This window comes from Aethalodelphis obliquidens, unplaced genomic scaffold (genome assembly GCF_003676395.1).
Source record: "Aethalodelphis obliquidens isolate GAN/ISIS:26980383/991018 unplaced genomic scaffold, ASM367639v1 scaffold5, whole genome shotgun sequence".
Classification (NCBI taxonomy): Eukaryota; Metazoa; Chordata; class Mammalia; order Artiodactyla; family Delphinidae; genus Aethalodelphis; species Aethalodelphis obliquidens.
This window is the reverse complement of record NW_020837949.1, coordinates 21,157,870-21,178,003: the sequence shown is the minus strand read 5'-3', so window position 1 is coordinate 21,178,003 and position 20,134 is coordinate 21,157,870. Positions and strand designations below refer to the sequence as shown.

At 35.7% G+C, this 20,134-nt stretch overlaps 1 protein-coding gene across 4 annotated transcripts in view; it reads left to right on the top strand.

The window, feature by feature from the left end:
• MKLN1 (muskelin 1) overlaps positions 1 to 20,134 on the top strand; it is a 178,651-nt gene that overhangs the window by 30,619 nt on the left and 127,898 nt on the right. The window lies entirely within an intron of this gene.

The following is a 20,134-nucleotide window of genomic DNA, read 5'->3' as shown; positions in this document are numbered from 1 at the left end:
TTTTCTCTAAACGTTTGATAGAATTCACCTGTGAAGCCATGTGGTCCTGGACTTTGGTTTGTTGGAACATTTTTTTTTTTTTTTTTTTGCAGTACGCGGGCCTCTCACTGTTGTGGCCTCTTCTGTTGCGGAGCACAGGCTCTGGACGCGCAGGCTCAGCAGCCATGGCTCACAGGCCCAGCCGCTCTGCGGCATGTGGGATCTTCCCGGACCGGGCCACGAACCCATGTCCCCTGCATTGGCAGGCGGACTCTCAACCACTGCGCCACCAGGGAGCCCTGTTGGAACATTTTTAATCACAGTTTCAATTTCATTACTTGTGATTGGTTTGTTCATATTGTCTGTTTCTTCTTGGTTCAGTCTTGGAAGGTTATACCTTTCTAAGAATTTGTCCATTTCTTCCAGGTTGTCCATTTTATTGGCAAAGAGTTGCTTGTAGTAGTCTCTTATGATTCTTTGTATCTCTACAGTGTCCATTGTTACTTTTTCATTTCTAATTTTATTGATATGAGTCCTCTCCCTCTTTATCTTGATGAGTCTGGTCAAAGGTTTATCAGTTTTGTTTATCTTCTCAAAGAACCAGCTTTTAGTTTTATTGATCTTTGCTATTGTTTTCTTTGTTTCTATTTCATTTATTTCTGCTTTGATCTTTATGATTTCTTTCCTTCTACTAACTTTGAGTTTTGTTTGTTCTTTTTTCTCTAGTTCCTTTAGGTGTAAGGTTAAATTGTTTGAGATTTTTCTTATTTCTTGAGGTAGGATTGTATTGCTATAAACTTCCCTCTTAGAACTGCTTTTGCTGCATCCCATAGGTTTTGGATCGTGTTTTCATTGTTATTTGTCTCTAGGTATTTTTTGATTTCTTCTTTGATTTCTCTGTGATCTCCTGATTATTTAGTAATGTATTGTTTAGGCTCCATGTGTTTGGGTTCTTTACGTTTTTTTCCCGTGTAATTTATTTCTAATCTGAGAGTGTTGTGGTCAGAAAAGATCCTTGATATGATTTCAATTTTCTTAAATTTACTGAGGCTTGATTTGTGACCCAAGGTGTGATCTGTCCTGGAGAATGTTCCAGGTGCACTTGAGAAGAAAGTGTAATCTGCTGTTTTTGGATGGACTATCCTATAAATTTCAATTAAATCCATTTGGTCTATGCTGTCATTTAAGTTTTGTGTTTCCTTATTAATTTTCTGTCTGGATGATCTTTCCATTGGTGTAAGTGAGGTGTTAAAGTCCCCCACTATTATTGTGTTACTATTGATTTCCTCTTTTATAGCTGTTAGCATTTGCTGTATGTATTTAGGTGTTCTGTTGGTTGCATATATATTTATAATTGCTATATCTTCTTCTTAGATTGTTCCCTTGATCGTTATGTAGTGTCCTTTCTTGTCTCTTGTAACATTCTTTATTTTAAAGTCTATTTTATCTGATACGAGTTTTGCTACTCCAGCTTTCTTTTGATTTCCATTTGCATGGAATATCTTTTCCATCCCCTCACTTTCAGTCTGTATGTGTCCCTTTGTCCGAAGTGGGTCTCTTCTAGACAGCATATATATGGGTCTTGTTTTTGTGTCCACTTAGTGAGCCTGTGTCTTTTGGTTGGAGCATTTAATCCTTTCACATTTAAGGTAATTATCAATATGTATGTTCCTATTACCATTTTCTTAATTGTTTTGGGTTTGTTTTTGTAGGTCCTTTTCTTCTCTTGCGTTTCCCACTTAGAGAAGGTCCTTAAGCATTAGTTGTAGAGTTGGTTTGGTGTTGCTGAATTCTAGTAGCTTTTGCTTGTCTGTAAAGCTTTTGATTTCTGCATCGAATCTGAATGAATCCTTGCCGGATGTAGTAATCTTGCTTGTAGCTTCTTCCCTTTGATCACTTTAAATATATCATGCCAGTCCCTTCTGGCTTGTAGAGTTTCTCCTGAGAAATCAGCTGTTAGTTAACCTTATGGGAGTTCCCTTGTATGTTATTTGTTGTTTTTCCCTTGTTGCTTTTAATAATTTTTCTTTGTGTTTAATTTTTGTCAGTTTGATTACTGTCTGTCTCAGTGTGTTTCTCCTTGGGTTCATCCTGCCTGGGACTCTCTGTGCTTCCTGGACTTGGGTGGCTATTTCCTTTCCCATGTTAGGGAAGTTTTCGACTATAATCTCTTAAGATATTATCTCGGGTCCTTCCTCTCTCTTTTCTCCTTCTGGGACCCCTATAAATGCTAATGTTGGTGCGTTTAATGTTGTCACAGCGTTCTCTTAGGCTGTCTTCATTTCTTTTCATTCTGTTTTCTTTATTCTGTTCCACAGCAGTGAATTCCACCATTCTGTTCCAGGTCACTTATCTGTTCTTCTGCCTCAGTTATTCTGCTATTGATTCCTTCTAATGTATTTTTCATTTCAATTGTATTGTTCATCTTTGTTTGTTTTTTCTTTCTTCTAGGTCTTTGTTAAATATTTCTTGCATCTTCTCCGTCTTTGCCTCCATTCTTTTTCTGAGGTCCTGGATCATTTTCACTATCATCATTCTGAATTCTTTTTCTGGAAGGTTTCCTATCTCCATTTAGTTGTTTTTCTGGGGTTTTATCTTGTTCCTTCATCTGGTACATAGTCCTCTGTCTTTTCATTTTGTCTGTCTTTCTGTGAATGTGGTTTTCGTTCCACAGGCTGCAGGATCGTAGTTTTTGCTTCTGCTGTCTGTCTTCTGGTGGATGAGGGTATATGAGAGGCTTGTGCAAGCTTCCTGATGGGAGGGACTGGTGGTGGGTAGAGCTGAGTGTTGCTCTGGTGGGCAGAGCTCAGTAAAACTTTAATCACCTTGTCTGCTGATGGGTGGGGCTGTGTTCCCTCCCTACTGGTTGGGAATTTTTGCATGTATATTCATAAGATGGGCTGGAGTTTTTCTTTCTTGTAATGTCATCATCTGGTTTTGATATTTGAGTAATGCTGGCCTCATACAGAGTTAGGAAGTTTTCACTTTGCTTTTACTTTCTGGAAGAAGTCGCAGAGAAGTGGTATTGAAAGTGGTTTTCTTTAAATGTTTGCTGGAATTCAGCAGGGAAACCATCTGGACCTGGTGCTTTCTTTTTTAGAGGATTATTAATTATTGATTTAATTTCATTAGTAGCTGTCAGCCTATTCAGAAGATCTATTTCTCTTTGAGTGTTGGTAGTTTGTGTCTTGCAAGGAATTGGTGCATTTCATCTCTTACAAAGTTGTAGAAATAGAATGGTGTATGATATTTATTTTATTAAGCTTTTAGTATCCAGGTGATCAGTAGTGATGACCCCTCTTTCATATCTGATGTTAGTAATTTGTGTCTCTGGTTTTTTTCTGGATTGCATAGCTAGAAGTTTGTCACTTGTACTGTTTTTTCAAATAGCCAGCTTTTGGTTTTATTGATTTTTCTCTTTTCATTTCCTGTTTTCAGTTTGATTAATTTTTGCTTTTTTATTATTTATCTTCTCTGTTTGCTTTATACTTAATTGTTCTTCTTTCTCTAGTTTCCTAAAGTGGAAGTTTAGGTGATTGATTTTAGATCTATCTTCTCTTCTAATATGTTGCATTCAGTGCTATATATTCAATGCTTTGGTTTGGCTGCATCATACAAATTTTGGTTTTTTGTTTTCATTATCATTTAGTTCACTATAATTTAAAATTTATATTATGACTTGACCAATGTATTATTTAGAATAGTGTTGTTTACTCCAAATATTTTGGGATTGTCCACCTATCTTTCTGTTACTAAGTTTAATTTTACTCATTAAGTTCAATTAGGTTTAATTCCATTGTGGCCTGAGGTTGTACTTTGTATAATTTTCTCTTCTTTTACATTTATTAACATGTATTTTATGGTCTTTCTTGGTGAATGTTCCAATGTGAGCTTGAGGAGAATGTGTATTCTGCTGTGTTGGGTAAAATAGTCTATAAATGTTAATTAGATCCAGTTGATTGATGGAGCTGTTCAATTGAAATATATTCTTGCTGAGTTTCTGCCTCCTGGATCTGTCAATTACTAATAGAGAGTTGTTGATGTCTTCAATTATAATAGTGGATTTGTCTTTTTCTTCCTGCATTTCTGTCAGTTTTTTCCTCAAGTATTTTGGCACTCTTTTTTTGGGATACAGACACATTAAAGATTGTTATGTCTAGGAGAATTGACACTTTTTTCATTATGTAATGCCCTTCCTTATCCCTGATGATTTTCATTGTTCTTAAATCTTTTGCTTGGTGTTAATATAGCTTCTTCAGTTTTCTTTTGAAAGCATGGTATATCTTTCTCTATTTCTTTACTTTTCATCTATCTATGTCTTTATATTTATGGTGGGTTTCTTGTAGACAACACATTCAGGCCTTGTTTTTTTAATCCACTCTGACAGTCTCAGTCTTTCAATTGGGTTATTAAGATCATTCACATTTAAATTGATTATTGACATCTACCTTGTTTGTGTTTTCCATTCTTTGCACTTTTTCTTTAGTTTTCTTATTTTCTCCTTTTTCTCTGCCTTCTCTGATTTGAAATGAACATTTAGTATGCTTTTATTTTCTCTCCTTTTAGAATGTCAGCTTTACTTCTTTTCAACATGTTTTTAGTGGTTGTCCCAGAGTTTGCAATACTACATTTACAACTAATCTAATCCAGCTTTAAATGACAGTATACTGCTTGATGGGTGGTTCAAGTACCTTATACCAAAGTATTTCTAATTCCTCCCTCCCTTATAACATTGCTCTCATTCATTTCGCTTTTCCATATGCTATAATCACCCAATACATTACTGCTTTTATTTCTTTGAACAGGTATCTCTTAGCTCAGTTAGGAATAAGAAAATACAGGGTTTTACGTTGGCTTCATATAGTCCTTTTCTGTTCCTTTTTGTGTTGATGCAAGTTTCTGACCTGTGTCATTTTCCTTCAAAGAAATTATTTTAACATTAATGCAAGGCAGATCTACTGGTGGCAGATTTTCTCAGTTTTTGTGTTAGGAGGTATTTTATTTTTCCTTCACATTTGAAAAATAGTTTCATTGGATACAGAATTTTAGGTTGGTAGTTTTTCTTTCAACACTTCTAAGTATTTTGTTCTACTCTTTCTCGACTGTATGGTTTCTGGTGAGAACCCTGACATAATTCTTATCCTTGTTCTTCTGTAGGTAAGGAGTTTTTCCCACTGGCTTTGCTCAAATATTTTTTTATTTGGTTTTCTGGAGTTTGAATATGATAATACCTCTGTGTAGATTTTTTGGCATAAATCCTGTTTGGTTTTGTCTGAGCTTCCTGGATTTGTGGTTTGGTGTTTGTCATTAATTTTTGAAAATTTCCAGTCATTATTACTTCAAATATTTCTTCTGCTCCTTACTCTCTTCTCCTTCTGTTATTACAATTATGCATATGTAATAGCTTTTATAATTTTCTCACAGTTGTTTGATATTCTTTTCCTTAAAATTTTTTTTCTCTTTCAGTTTGGGAACTGTCTGCTAACTTAACTTCAAGCTCCCTGATTCTTGCCCTGGTACATCACCCATCTATCTTTCATTAGTGTCCTTAAGATGTTAATCATAGTTATTTTAAGTTCCCTATCTGATAATTCCAAAATCTGTTTTGTATTTGAGTCTGCTTTTGATGCTTGCTTTATCTCTTCAGACTGTGTTTTTTCTTGTTTTTCAGCATGCTGAAGTTTTTTGTTGGAAGCCAGCTAGGATGTATTAGATCATAGGAAGAGAGGTAATCAATTAGGCTTTTTAGTTTGAAGTTTTATGTTCATCAGGTTAGAAGTTGGGCTGTTTAGTGTTTGATGTAGCCCAAGGTGCCAGAGGCTTCATTTCCTTTAGTGTCCATGTTTTTTCTCTCTCTCCTTTTTTTGGGCTGGGGGGCTGGTCCTTAAGAAGTTCTTAAATAGTTTGTGTCTTGAAGCTCTCAGTTGTAGTCTACTGTAATAATACATTACCCCAGTTGTGGTGGCTAGATATGAAGGAGGGGAAGCATTCTTTAATCTTATGATGAAATCTCAGTTTTTACTGGGTCTGAGTCCCTCTACTCTTACTTTGCAGAGTGTTTTTTAGCCCTTCTTTTTCTCCTCTAATGTGAGAAAGGAAGGCTAGAGGGGGCTGGGGTTGGCTTATTACTTCCCACGTAGGAGAAGGCTCTGGTAAAGAAGTTGCCTTTAGAAGGCTGGCTTTCATTATGAAGAATGCTCTGTGGATATTGAAAAATGGTTGCTTTTCCCCTACCCTGTTTCAGGCAGGGTTTTTTCCTTTCATCTTCTTTTACTGGAAGTAAAACCCACAGAAATATGGGGGATCCCTAAAACTATGCCCCCAGGAGTATCTAACTCTCAAGCTAGTCCACTTTCAGTCTCCAGAAATTTGTCAAAATGACCTTGTAATTTTTCCTACCGATTATTGGCTCTAGTGGTTTCTGCCTCAGGTAAGGTGACCTCAGCTTTGATTCTCTGTCTGTTGCCCATCTCACCAGATTACAGGGTGATTGTTTCTCCAGTAACCTCAGCTCTTTGAGGGATATAAGGAAACTTGTTGATTTTCACTTTGTTCAGCTTTCATCTTGTTGTCTAGATGAGAGTGAGAGACAGCTTCTAAGCTCTTAACATTTTGGAGCTGAATCTGGAAGTCCCTTTGCTTTCCTTTTTCAAATCGTACTGGCAAGTACATTCATCATTAAATGTTTTCGTAAGATTTCCTTGCTGGGACTATTTGTACCTACCTCGTGTTTTTTGATGGTTGGGTTCTGATAACTTTTTTTCTTCTAGGGAAATTTCTCTGTTTCACAGTTCTGTGTCTACTAGGGTCAGTTGGTACATTTTTTTTCCACAGAAAGTTATACATTTCATCTAAGTTTTCAAATTTATCTCCATAGACTTTTGCAGAATAGCTGTGTGATTCTTAAAATAGTCTCTGCCTAGCAGGGTTTTTTTATTTTTATTTTTTTTGATACTTGGATTTTACTCCCTGTTTTTTTCACTTTAATTTTTTCAAATATTTAATTTTTAGTTCATATTGACAGTTAATAAATTTTATGAATTTTTGGTGTACTGTAGAGAGCTACACTGTTCCATATGATAATTACTAGATACGTGTAACAACTTAAAATGGATTTTAAATTAAATTTAAAAGTTCAGTTCCTTAGTCACATTAGCCACATTTTAAGTACTCAGTAGCCACGTGTCTAGTGGCTATTGGATTGGACAGCGTAGATACAGAATATTTCCATCATCACAGAAAGTTCTCTTGGAAACTGCTGCTATACGACAGTATATGTCACATTGCTGTTAGCATTATTTTGTAGAAATTTTGCAGTTTGCTTTGTATTTCTCCTTTGACCCAATAATTTTTTTTTTGGCAGCTTCTCACAGCATGTGGGATCTTAGTTCCCTGACCAGGGATCAAACCCATGCCCCCTGCAGTGAAAGCATACTTGGAGTCTTAACTGCTGGACTGCCAGAGAAGTCCCATTGACCCAATAATTTTTAATAGAAATTTTATTTTCAGTTGAAGGGGTGTTTTTTCATTTCAGTGTTTTAAAAAAATTTTTGTTAGTAATATCTACCATTAATGTGTATTATAAAATATAGTATTTTATTATAAAGTACTCTTCTATTTTTGCTTAAGGCTCTGAATTTCATCTTATGTGAAATTAAATTTGAACCCTGCTTTATTATTACTTGCATTTGCTTGATGTGTCTTTGCTAATCCTTTAAAAATATATAACTTCTGGAATCACTTTGTTTTACTTATGTCTCTTACATATGTTACAGAATTGGATTTTTGCCTTGTTAACTTTTTTCTTAAAAATTAAGAAAAAATGTGTTAAGGCCATTTATGTTTATTGATACGTTTGATGTCAATTCTATTCTAATGTTTTGTGGCATATTTTACACAAATGTGCGCACATGCAAAATCTTTCACTATGTTGTCTTTTTTCTTTGATCTTTTTCTTATTAAAACAAGTTTCTTTTGGCATTTAGGGTGCCTTGCATTTTTGTTTTTTGGTTTTCTTCAATCCAGTGTCTTTTTATGTAACACTTAAGTCTCCCTGAGGAACTTAGCTGGGAACCTCCTCTTCTTTCTTCCCTCTATCCCAGCATCTAATTGTAAATGATGATCTTTCCTTCTAAAGGTTAGTATTTGTGAAGCATATTCTGACTTCTACTTATTCTCTACATTCTTCTCCCATTTTTCATAGATCTATCCTTTCTACATTGCTGTAGAACATACTTACATATTGTTAGGTCATCCGTATCTTCATGGTTAGTTTTAGTTCTATAGTTGATTTTACTTTGAAACTTTTCAAGTCATTTCTTGAATATGTATAGTTTGTTCTTTAGTAGGTCTCAGGAAGGGCTCAAGGAACGTTTGTATGTTGTTAACTATCTATGCCTGTAAACTTGAAGGACAGTTTGACTGTATGTAAAGTCCCAGGCTCACATCTTTTTGTGCTTGAGGATCTTACTACTTTTTGTTTCATTGTTTTGTGTACAAAACAGCTGTTGTGAAGTTTCTTGAAACTATAATTTTCTTTTTCTTATAAGAGACTTGGTCTTTCTACCTGGATGCTTAAAGTCTTTAAAATCTAATAGTTTATAGTAGGAATATTCTCAGTTGAATTTCCCTAATATACCATGTATCCTTTCAGTCTGTAGATTCAGGTCTTATTTTAGGAAGATTTGCTTGCAGCACAGTTTGAAATACTGTCTGGTTCCAATTACATATTTATTGGATCACCTACTTACTGTTGCTTTCTTTTGTGTGTTTCATTATTTTTACTCACTTTCTAATCTGTTTTTTCTTCATTGGGCTTTTTTGGGCAGGGTTGGGGGAGGAGGGAGTATATTCTTTGTGTGTGTGTGTGTTTTAGTTGAGGTACAGTTGACATACAACATTATATTAATTGCAGGTGTGCAGCATGTTTGATATTTGTATATATTATGTAATGGTTACCACAATAAGTCTAGTTAACAGTCTAGTCTAATTAGTTCTTTCTAATTTAGTCTGTTTTCTGAAAAAACCTATTTTCCCTCATTTGAGTCTTACTAGCTCTTCCTACTGTCTAGTCATATTATTTCTGAACTGTTGTAAATTTTTTTTTTTTTTTTTTGCGGTACGAGGGCCTCTCACTGCTGTGGCCTCCCCCGCTGCAGAGCACAGGCTCCGGACGCGCAGGCCCAGCGGCCATGGCTCACAGGCCCAGCCGCTTTGCGGCATGTGGGATCTTCCCAGACCGGGGCACGAACCCGCATCTCCTGCATCGGCAGGCGGACTCTCAACCACTGCGCCACCAGGGTAGCCCTGAACCGTTGTAATTTTGATTTATTACTGCTTAATAAAGCTTCAGCTATTTTCTTTTTTTTTTTTTTTTTTTTGCGGTACGCGGGCCTCTCACCGTTGTGGCCTCTCCCGTTAAGGAGCACAGGCTCCGGAAGCGCAGGCTCAGTGGCCATGGCTCACGGGCCCAGCCGCTCCGCGGCATGTGGGATCCTCCCGGACCAGGGCACGAAGCCGCGTCCCCTATATCGGCAGGCGGACTCTCAACCACTGCGCCACCAGGGAAGCCCTTCAGCTATTTTCTTAATTTCTTTTAGTTCATATTGAAATAATAGTTAATAATGTTCATCTTTTTTTTGTGGCCACATTTTTCTCATGTGTTTTTATTATCTGTTAGAATATTATTTATTTCACATATATTATTTTTCCTATAATTTCTTAGTGTGTGCTTTCATTTTAAGTTTCTAGTGTTTAAGCAAGTACGGGTTTCCAGTAGTTTTATTTTATTTATTTATTTATTTGGCCGCGCAGTGCGGTTTGTGGGATTTAGTTCCCCAACCAGGGATTGAACCTGCAGCCTCAGCAGTGAAAGCGAGGAGTCCTAACCACTGGACTGCCAGGGAATTCCCTTCCAGTAGTTTTAGAAGGAAGAACTGTAGGCAGAAGGGACGGACAAGTGTAGTTCTGAGCTTTTGGGGCTCAAGATCTCTCTACTTTGTGAAATATTTTTTAAATTTGGACTTCTGAGATGTAGTAAAGCTTTTCACCTTTATATCTATGCTTTGCAAGTATTTTGCTTTCTGGAGAGGAACCTTTAAATGTATTTTGCTGTGTGATATGTTTTGAGTTCTGTATCGCTTGGACCTTTGCCCACCTAGAATATGAATCTTACTTTTCCTGGGGGTTGTCATTCTTTATGCTTTGCTTAATTTATTTTCTATTCCCTGCAGTTTCTCTTCAGAGTGGGTTTCTGTCCTTCTAAAAGTAAGAAAATATTTGCAGGATAGTTCTGAAATCCTCTTAGGGTCTAGACTCAGCATTTTATGAATGTTCTCAGGCCCCCTTAGAGATTTCATGCTTTCTTTGCTTTACCTTATCTTGGGACCTGTGAGGACATTATCTGACTTTATCCAGTTCTCAGATTTCCATGGTCAGATTATTTCCTGTTGCTGTGATTTTGAGCGTGTTGGTTTCTTTGTGAAGAATTGACTTTTCCTTTATTTTTCCATGAGTGGATCCTTCTAATTAGCATAATTAGCATTTTGGGGACCACTTCAAGTAAAAGAACTCCTCTGTCCTAGTGCAGCTCCCTTTTTATTTCTTTTATAGCATTTATCACAATCTGTAATTACCTTGTTTGCAGCTGTACCTGTTAACTTTCTGCTGCTTCTCATTTGAATGTTAGCATCGCAAGTGGGGATCTTTTCTATCTTAAATACCAGTGTATTCCCAGAGCCTAGCACAATGTCTGGCATATAGGGATCAGTAAATATTCGTTGAATAACTCCAGCTTATGGTAGGGCCCCCTCTTTACCATGCTCCTGTGTGAAAATTTGGAAGTATTTGGTGTGAAGATTGGGAAGTATTTGACAGTGAGTGTACAAGTGATTTTTGGAGAAGCTATACTTTTTATAGTATACTCCTTAACACAGTACAGCTGTGACTATTCAGAATTGATTTGAGTTGATTTCTGTTTTGCATTTTGAATTGGCTTTTTATTGTATATGTTTTTGTGTCATAAATTTTATGCTAAGTACATTTATTATTTATTAAAAATAGATCATAATCCCCTTGGCCACAGGTACCCATTCTTGTACTTTTGTGGTGTTACCCCGGAAGAGTGTTTACAGATAATGGAAGCTGTATTATAATCAATGCATTGTGTGTTGTTATTGACTGCTGTGTAGGAGGAGGATTTTACATGATACGTTGAATGAAGGATGTGAAATCTTTTCATGGAATTGTAGAATGTTAACATGGCCTCATGAATGGTGTTTCCTAGAGTTGTGCAATGCACTGCCCTGATTAGAGCTGGAAGAAACTTGAGATCAAGGAATTCAACGTTTCCTTTTACACTACAGATAAAGGAATTAAAGTCCTACGAGATTACATGATGTGCTTAAGGTTATCCAACCAATTAGTGACCAAGCTCCAGGGTCTTATGATTCTTAGTCAAAGCTGATTTCTTCTAGATGCATTTTATCACGTCATTCAACAGAAGGGCACAGGTTTTAGTAGGGTGTTTTAAAACTACCAAAAGGAAGATATTCACAGATTGAATCCTTCCACACTCTTTTACATACTCTGCTTGACTGACTTCTTCACATCAAAATTAGAGGTAGCTTTTGAGTATCCAAAACTCTCGATTTAAAATTAACTGGATTTACTGTTAAGTATCTTGAGCATCCATTAGCAGAAAAAAAGTTAAGTGCTCCATTTTTTTGCTCAAGTGCTGCTTTTTATGTTTATTTTAAGTATTCTTAAGAGCAGCAGTTTAAAAGATATTGCCAAGCAGACTTAGGATTTGAGCATGTTTAATAAAAAAAAACGATTTTTAATTTGCTGACTTGAACCCAAAATGTTCAATAAATTTTCTTCTCATGATGAATTTTAATAGTTTGTTCCTGACATTTGGTAGTTTATATAGATATACTACATTAAAAATTTTGCAAAATAGAGACATGTAACTTGGAAAAAGTTAACATTGTATTCCATATTTCAATTGTCCATGTGTTTCACTATAAATTTTTATAGTCCTAATTGAAAAAATTAATTACAGCCTTGCCTTTGTAGTCTATCTATGTTCAAGAGACTTAATGTGGCTCATTTTTATTACCTTCGGTTTTCATACTGCATTGGTAGGAATAAAAATGTACCTTTTTAAAATTAAATTAACACTGATGAAAAAAGGAAACCGTTTTAGTCCTCAGCCCATCTCTTTTATTAGTTCTCATTGACCAGTTCTCCATTAGTTATTATTTGCATTTTAAATATATTTTACAATGGCATATATTGAGCTTAATCTTAGTAGATTAATCTTTGTTATTTGGATCATATAGTTTCTATATGAAACTATATGAATTGTGTCTTCTGTAACATTTTTTTTTTTGCTTATCATTTATTTTCCCAGACAATGGTTAAAATGTTAAAATTAGTCATGGAGTACCTAGAAGGGTATTTTGATCACATTCTTTTGGTTGCCAGAAACAGAGCCTCCTGGCAGCTAGAACTAAAAAGCCATTAATTTCTATTCTCTGTTATTCCTTGGAGTCTCTGCTGTTTTATGTCTCCTACAGTCTTATCTTACTACTGACCGGCTTATTCTTTCTCTTGTATCTCTTATACTTATTTTGTATATCTTTTCTCTGTTTCATTGGTTCTGTTTACTTATACATTTTTCTGTCTTATAATTTTATTTCGTACTGGCCCATTCCATCTCCCGTCATAGGTCATTAGCTAACCTAGGTTAGCTGTCATTGAGATAGTTGTAAGGGAGAGTCACAAGTACAAAACATCAGTGTCTATGATTGCTCCTTCAGCAGAGGCTGTGGATGGGATATTTCCCCTGTTAGAGATCAGGGATAGTGAACTAGAGGTCAGGGATAGTGAACTAGTATCATGATTAACAATATGTAGTAAAAGAGGTTAATGTCTCTACTGAGAGTTAGAAGAAGGAAAAGCTATACCAGTAATGATGGTGGTCCTTATAGGTCTTTGGGAAGTATGAGGAAGGATAGTAAAGAAGAACATGTTTTATAGAATGCTACCATACTGGCTGTGTTTCTGTTGATGAAGGGCTAACGTTAATAGTCACTGCCCTCAACTAGTTTCTCATTTGCTTTCCAGGAGAATGGAAATGGATTTCAGGAAGGAACATCTGGGAGGGAGAATTAAAAACAGTCTACAGCTGACTAAGCTTTGAGAGATCATCTGTCACTTAAAAATTTTAAGAGGCAGTAAGCCTTTATTAATTGCTTCTCCATCTCCTATGTCTTTAAAAAGAAAGAAAAGTTGAGCCTGATTTGATCATCTGATGACAGTGTAGTCAGTTTTCCATAAATATGGAAAGCTTGTTGTCATCTCAACCGTAACATTTTAAAAATAATTTAATGTTATATAAATAATGTTTATTATAAAAATCTGAATACAACAATTATAAGAAGATAAGCTAAACCCCTTAATGATATTTATGCTTCATTTTTGGCTTATATGTGTGCTTGCTTTATATAATTTAATATAAATTAGATCATATCACACATGGTTGTTAATATAATTGTATACAAATATATATAAATAATAGTGTTTTTTTAACAATTAAATCATACATGCTTCTTTGTATCTTACATTGCAAAAATCCCTCCAAGTTACCTGTCATAGATCTGAAGTATTCTTTATAATGGCAGTATAGTGTTCCATGATATATGTGTTTTATGATTTAATCATTTCCCTGCTACTACAAAAAACGCTGCATTAGACAGACTCATTTTTGAGTCTCTATACGTAGATCTTTATGTACTGATGGTCTTATTTTTATGGGATAGATTCTGAGAGTGCCAGGTGAAAGAATATGTACATTTAGAATTTTGATAGATGTTGCAAATTGACTTTCCATCAAGGTTGGAGTAATGGACATGTCCACAGTTTCTCCCTGATCTCCTGTTAAGTAGGGATTTAATTTCATCAATTTGATGGGTGAAAAAAGGTACCTTACTATGTTAATTTGTTTTCCCTGACACAAACAATACACAGGGATTTAGAAAAAAAAAATTTTGTTGCTGTTTACTAGCCATTTTAATGATTCTTCAGTGACATGCATTCTGCTCATTTTTCATTTTGTTGTTCATCTTATTCACAATGTGAAAGTGTTTTGCATATCTTCGGTAGGAATACTTTATTAGTCTTACGGGTTGCAAACACTTTTCCCTAAACTATTGCTTGTTTCCTATCTTTCTTTATGGTGTTTTTTACAATACAAAATTCAAAAGTTTTTTGTAATCAAATAACTTTTTCGTTTTAAAGCTTCTGAGATCTCACTAACGCTTTTGGTTGTACATATTGGCCCTCAAATTTTTTTCTAATATGTTTATGTATATATGTATGTTTAAATTTTTAATTGGAATTTTGTATATGATATTAGATAGGGGTTAACTTATTTTCTTCCAGTGGATATTCAGTTGTATAAGCGTCTCTTAAATATGAACTGTCATTTCCCATTGAAATAAAATATCACCTTCATCAAATATTAAATTCTCATCCACACAGGGCTCAATTTCTGGATTTTTGTTTCTTAGCTATTGATCTATTCCTATACCAATCACTACTGTTTTTTTTGTTTGTTTGTTTTTGTTTTTTTGTTTTTTGCGGTATGCAGGCCTCTCACTGTTGTGGCCTCTCCCGTTGCGGAGCACAGGCTCCGGATGCGCAGGCTCAGCGGCCATGGCTCACGGGCCCAGCTGCTCCGCGGCATGTGGGATCTTCCCGGACCGGGGCATGAACCCGTGTCCCCTGCATCGGCAGGCGGACTCTCAACCACTGCGCCGCCAGGGAAGCTCTCACTATTCTTTTTCATAAATTTTCTTGGCTCTTTTTGTACAATTTTCTATACAAACGTTTTTGTACTGTGTACTTTTTGGGTGAGGCTTCTGATACCTCAGAGAGAGTGGGCAGTCTGGCAGTCTTTGTCTTGTGGCTTTTGATATACCATATCCTATATTGTTAGTTCTCTGTAGGTCACCAGGAGAGACCTCTCAGCAACTAGATGTCCTCGGCTAAGAGGGCAAGTACATTCTCATCTAGAGGGCTAAAGCTCTCCTGAAGATCTTTGTGGGCCAGGGAGACAGCCAGTTGTCCCAGGAATGCTCGTTTAGTTGATGCCTTTTTCTTGGGGAAAGAGGCATCCATGGATCTCATGGTCCTCTTAGGGCCAAGCTTTTGTGGTAATTCTTAAAGTTCTGGTTCTGGCCTCTGTCACCTTCTGGGCTTAAGAGAGGTACTTAGTAGTTGACTTAGTGTTGGGCTGGAGATCATGAGGAATATCTTCAAGCTTCCATCTTTCCAAGCCCCCTTAGGCTGCACCTTGTTTCTGGTCTGTATCATATTTCTCTCTTTTCTTAATTGTATAGTTGATACACAATATTATATTAGTTTCAAGTATACATATTTCTCTTTTATCTTAGTATAAACTTTAAATTACAGATAATAAGGTTTCATATACTCTATGCTTTGATGGAACCACTTTAATTTTTTTCCTTTTAGTACTGTTTATTTATTTGTTCATATCTATCAAATATTTATTAGGCACTTTCTGTTTGGCAGCATTTAAGTTTCGAGTTAGGCATATGAGGGTGAATACCTCCCAGACCCTGTCTTCTTAGCAGCATTTTACATAGTTTTCACATATTTGTTCTCAAAATACTTTCTTCAGTTGGCATCTACAGTTTCTAGGTTTTCATCTTCTTCACCTTTGGCCCTTCTCAGTCTCCTTTGCTTGATCTTTCTCTTCTGGACCCCCTAAATAATGGGCCCCCAGAGCTTAATCAGTCCTTCAGCTTCTTTTCTAGCTCTCTTTTATCCCCTGAGTCATTTCACTCAGTGTCATAGCTCTAAATATTTTAGCATTTGATATACTGATGTTTCTCTATATTTTTTTCAGCTCTGGCATTTTCCTTGAATTTCAGCTTCAGATAATCCAACTGCTGGATCTCTAATGGGCTGTTTAATAGGCATTTCAAAATTCACAAGACCGGGCTTCCCTGGTGGCGCAGTGGTTGAGAGTCCGCCTGCCAATGCAGGGCACATGGGTTCGTGCCCCGGTCCGGGAAGATCCTACATGCCGCGGAGTGGCTGGGCCCGTGAAACATGGCCGCTGAGCCTGCGTGTCCGGAGCCTGTGCTCCGCAACGGGAGAGGCCACAACAGTGAGAGGCCCACGTACCACAGGAAAAAAAAAAAATTCACAAGACCATAACATATTGTAACTGTTTGCCCCCTTAACTTTGCGTTTAGTGATCCATCTGCTCAATTTTCAGATTATGACATGGCTAGCTCCCTCATATTGTTCAGGTCTGTTTCTCTTCTACTTTGCTTTATTTTTCTTCATAGTACTATTAATCCTTACCACTACTTTGACATTATATAGTTGTTTGTTTATTAATTTTCTAGATGCTGAGAGACTTTAATTTCCTGCTACTGTTTTTTTATCAGTTTCTTCTGATATTTACTGTGTTTTGCTTTATTTTTGTTTTCGTTTAATTCATTAAGACTCACAATCTTGGCTTGAACTATTATTTTATAGTTATTGTTTTCATCCAGTTCATACTTTTTTAAATTGTATTTTTAAATCTCTACCTTTGACCCCTTTAATCCCAGTTAATACTTTTTCTTTAACTTCCTCCTAGTTTTACAAAGATTGTGTCTGCCTTATATATCTTTCTGTCATGAGTCACTGTTATTGTGTGTGTGCCTTCGTGTAATAGTAATGTTACTACTATTCACCCAGTCCAAAGGATATCTTACTATGTTATTTTAGACCATTTATATGTATGACTGTACTAGATGCTTGGTATTAATATTGTCATTTTATTTAAAATTTTCTGTTTTTAATGTGTCCTGCTTTCATTTAATCTTTTATTTCCTTCTTTTTACTATTTTTTGTTGTTGATATTCTGTCTCAAATAATTTGTAAGATATGTAGTATGTTTTTATTCTAAACTTAAGTATGCTTGAGTCTCTTTTTCTTAATTTCAGAAACATTATTCTTAGGAGCTATGAAAAATGATGAAATTAACTCACATTGCATTTGATCTCCCCTCCTCCAATTTATTATACTTTGTGATTTTTGCGGTCCCAATTTATCATAGTTATAATATATTAGGTTTTCTTTCATGCTTTATAACATTCATGTCAGAGTGATTTTTTTCCTAGTTTTTTAGCTTTAGCTTTTAACTGTACTGCAGTGTTTTCATAGAGTTCTCATCTTTGCTTTGTAATTCATTCTTAATAAAACACACCTTTTTTTCTGATAATGTGTCAGATGTGTTAATTTTAGAATATTTGAAAAGTACAAAAAAGCACAAAGAAGGAAGAAAGTCACTGAAATCTCACCATTGAGAACTACATTAACAATTTAGTATATCTTCTTTGTCTTTTCTCTTCATGCATGAATATTATTATTACTTACAACACCTGATTTACAGTATATAAACTACCTTTTCCCTTCACTCACTATGTAGTGGACATTTTCCAACAATATTAAAGTCAGGCTGTAGAATACATTATGATTACATGGTATTTTGTAACAGATATTTCATAATTTGTTTTAACGCATCCTCTGTTGTTAGACAATTAGGTTGTTCACAGTTTTTTATTATAAATTGTATTGTGATGAATGTGGATGATTTAAATCCCCTGGATTATTTTTTAGGTTAAGTTCCAAGAAGTGGAATAATTCTGAGGCTGTATAGTTTGGTGATTAGGAGCGTTGGCTTTAGAGTCAGACTGCCTTGGGTTCAAATTATTATTTCTTAGGTGTGTATGCTTAGGCAAATTAATTTATCTCTCTCAGTTTCTTAATCTGTGCTTTGACGGTAATAGTTTATGTATGGAAAGCACTTAGACCAGTGTCTGAGATGTCATAAAAGCTCAGAAATGTTAGATGCAAACATCATCACTGTCATCGTGGCTGACGTCATTATCATTTTTATTTAAAAACATATGCATATTTGAAATGATTTTTTAATATAATATTAAAATTCTCTCTTGAAAAGTATCAATTTGCATTTCTACCAGCAAAATATGAGAGTGGCATTTTACCAGCTCTGGCCAACAGCTGCAATTATGATTAAAACACATGTTGTTTTGAGAGTGTAGGCCCAATTTTATAGGGTTAATATATATATTTGTCTTAATCTCTAATTTTTGGTTATTGATTTCGAATGTTTGGGTTTTACCTATTTTCATATGGGGTATTTATGTTTAAGTGCTCTTCATTCATATTTTAATTAGCCTTTTGTGTTTTATGTTGCCTATATTTTTCTAGTTGGTTTTTACCTTTTAGTATTGTTTGAGGTTATTTTATGTATTAATGTTTTACCTTTGTGAGATGTATATGTAAAGAAAATTCTTTTCCTTATAGTATTGCCTTTTAAAAAAAGTTATTTTTTTTGACATTTATTAAGTCAAAAAGAATAACTTTCTCTGTGACAGGTATAGATCTATATTTTAAGATAGATAAATAAATGGGCCTTTGAGAAGGCACATTATTTTAGAATGATTTTAGATTTACAGAAAAGTTGCAGAGATAGTACGAAGTTCCCATATGCCCCTCACCTAGTTTCTCCTATTGCTAACATCTTATATTACCATGGTACAGTTGTCATGACCAAGATACCAACACTGATACATTACTATTACCTAAATACCACATTTTATTTGGATTTCATTAGTTTTTCCACCGTTTTCTTTCTGATCCAGGATCCCATCCAAGATACCATTACTTTTAGTTGTCTTGTCTCTTTACTGTCCTCTGCTCTGTGACAGTTTTTCAGTCTTTCCTTGTTTTTCAATATATTGAGAGTTTTGAGGAGTACTGGTCATGTATTTTGTTGAATGTTCCTCAATTTGAATCTGTCTGGTGTTTTTCTGATTGTTAGACTGGGGTTATTTATATCAGTATGGACTCAGGGATATTTATACTTTGGGTTCTAATCCAATACTACGTTATTTATTTTGTTGTTTATTTTAGCTTTGGCCATTCATTCTTTCATGTTGGCTCCTCTGTGTCCCTTTGACATGCCCCCACCTTCCTTTTGCTGTTGTTGTTTTGAGCACTACAACATGCTCTAGGCTAATCTTCTGGATTCCCTGCTCTAATCCTAGAATCAGCTACCTCCCCAAGAATCCCTGTTTCCTTCTATTGGACTGTGGTATTTAGAAACCAAGATTTGGCATTGGTGTACTCACTGCTACTGGGGGTGTCACTGCTTCTAGTCTCTATTAGTGAACAGAGCTAGGAATACTATTTGTGTCAGTGTGCATGGGTATATGTACGCACATTCACATATAATTACTTCTGAATCTGTATCTATATAAACCTAAATATGAGTTCACAGTGATGTCTCTGACTCTATTTCAGTACCATCAGGATCATTCCAACCTCCATGCCCTTGCTTTTCTGTAGCTTCCCACTCGAAGTGAGAAGCTTGACTCCCATCATCTACCGTTCATTTACTTATTTGTTTGACCCCAGTATACATGTAAAGTGTTTCAGAATTAACCCATATCCCTCCGAGAAATAACTTTATCAAATAAAGTACAGTTTTTTTAATTAATTAATTAAATTTTGGCTGCGTTGGGTCTTTGTTGCTGTGTGCGGGCTTTTCTGTAGTAGCGGTAAGTGAGGGCTACTCTTTGTTGCGGTGTGCGGGCTTCTCATTGTGGTGGCTTCCCTTGTTGCGAAGCACGGGCTCTAGGCGTGCGGGCTTCAGTAGTTGCAGCACGTGGGCTCAGTAGTTGTGGCATGCAGGCTCTAGAGTGTGGGCTCCGTGGTTGTGGCGCACAGGCTTAGCTGCTCCATGGCATGTGGGATCTTCCTGGACCAGGGCTCGAACCCGTGTCCCGTGCATTGGCAGGCGGATTCTTAACCACTGCGCCACCAGGGAAGTCTGTAAAATACAGTTTTTGTGTATGGTTCTATTTGTCTTTAACTTTACAGTTTCCAGTGAGAGCACTGTCTTCCAAAGTTACTTATATCAGTTCCTTTTTTCACAGTTCTGTTTTTGGTGCTGGGCTTAAAAGACCTTTTTGATCCAAAGATTAATTTTATATATATATATATATATATATATATATATATATATATATATATATAAATAGAG